This window comes from Chenopodium quinoa, unplaced genomic scaffold (genome assembly GCF_001683475.1).
Source record: "Chenopodium quinoa cultivar QQ74 unplaced genomic scaffold, ASM168347v1, whole genome shotgun sequence".
Lineage (NCBI taxonomy): Eukaryota > Viridiplantae > Streptophyta > Magnoliopsida > Caryophyllales > Amaranthaceae > Chenopodium > Chenopodium quinoa.
In genome coordinates, this window is record NW_018743327.1 from 728,620 (window position 1) to 730,317 (window position 1,698).

A 1,698-nucleotide genomic window follows, 5' to 3' on the forward strand; every position below is an offset into this window, starting at 1 on the left:
GCGTACTAACTATCCGTACCTGTCTGCAACGTTCGGCCATGTAAAACAGTCGGTCTAGTGAACAATTGGATATTAGATATGGAATACTTAGACAAATTTGAAGCAAAAAAAAAATTCATTAAAAATAAGCCGGTCATTAAAGACCAGCAAAATATTCAAAGCCCCGACCCCTGGCCGGGTAAATACAAAGCAAACGGCACGCAGGCCGTGGAAAGAATACATAAAGCTTAAGAAGGGGGCAGTTCAGTATTAGCAGCTGCCGCCTGGTCAGCACTCTTCTTGCTGGACTCGGCTTCAGCTGCATCCTTTTTTGATGCCTTACCCCCAAGCGGCACAAGCGCCACTACCGGCTCCTCCTCCTCCAACGCTTCCTCCAACGCCTCATCTTCAGCAGCCACCAGGATCTCTTGATTATATGTATCCGAACACTGGCGGTACGTTCTTTCCCAAGAGGCAAAGTCGGCACTGGGGAAGAGGCGGCCCCAGGTCATGCGCTGGATTTGAGCGGAGTCTTCCATCATCTCCCGGACCAGCTCTTTCTTCTCTTGCTCGGCCTTTTCCGAGAGCTCTTGGGTAAGACTCTTCTCCTGGGTCACCAGGCGTTCCTTTACGCTGGCCAAGGATTTCTCCATGGCTTCGTAAGAATACATTTTCAGGCGAAGAGGTTTCAGCTCGGCCTTGAGATTTGTGATGGTCGCCTCCAGCTCGTCATTCTTCTTCTGGGCCGCCTCTAACTGAGCCCGAACAGCGGCGGTAGCCTGCGCCTGATAATAAAGAATATCAATGGTCAGAACTTCATTTTGGGCAATTTGAAACATTTCCTTATCACAGTCAGAGGCGGCCATAGCTTTTGCAGCCTTTACCTCTTTGTTCTTTCCGATCAAGCGGCTTGCGAAGGCCGTTAACTCGGAGCAGGGCCTAAGTACAAAGTAACAGGCGTCAGTTTCCAAATTAAAAATAAAACAGGCGTCCAGAAATTCAAATACTCAAAACTATGCTAAGTATACCTCAGCAAGGACCCCTGCAATCCCGTCAAGGTCAAAGGTGCCGACACCCCTGACCGCCTCCCTTTCGGCTGAAGGAACTGACCTGATCATAGACTTGGCCATCTCTACCAAGTCAGGCTCCTGGGGGCCGGCTGCATCAAGCATAAACAAACGGATTAGACTTAGTAAAAAAAAGGGAGCAAGTCTAAAATTTACAAGGACAACTTCATACTTCTAGGCGGCCTAGTTGGAGTTTTAGAAGAAGTGGCCGGCTGTTTCTCAGCCGCCACCTGTTTCCTGGCAGAACCAAGAGAGTTCCCAACAGTCGTCTTCCGGGCCTTGGGGTCCGGATGTTGGGAAGATGAAGCTCTTGGAGCACCCGTCTAAAACAGAAGAAAAAAGTCAGTATATGCATAAACACTCCAAAAAGAGGGTGAAAAGTTCGGAGCTCACCAAGGGTGCCCCCTTTTTGGGGGAGTCGGTTGAAGCTTGTTGCATTATAGAGGCCCGCAACATGGCCGCCGCAGTCTTGGAGGCGGTGATTTTGCTCATGGCGTCAGCTGCAAAAACAAACAGCAAAGTTAATAAGAGATAAACAACAAATGTATGGAACAACAGAGTATTCAACAGGACGACTACCTCTTGAGCACCGACTGCTGAGGCCGCAGGCGGCCAAAAAGTACTCGTCATAGAGCCACTTGAAGCTCGGGAC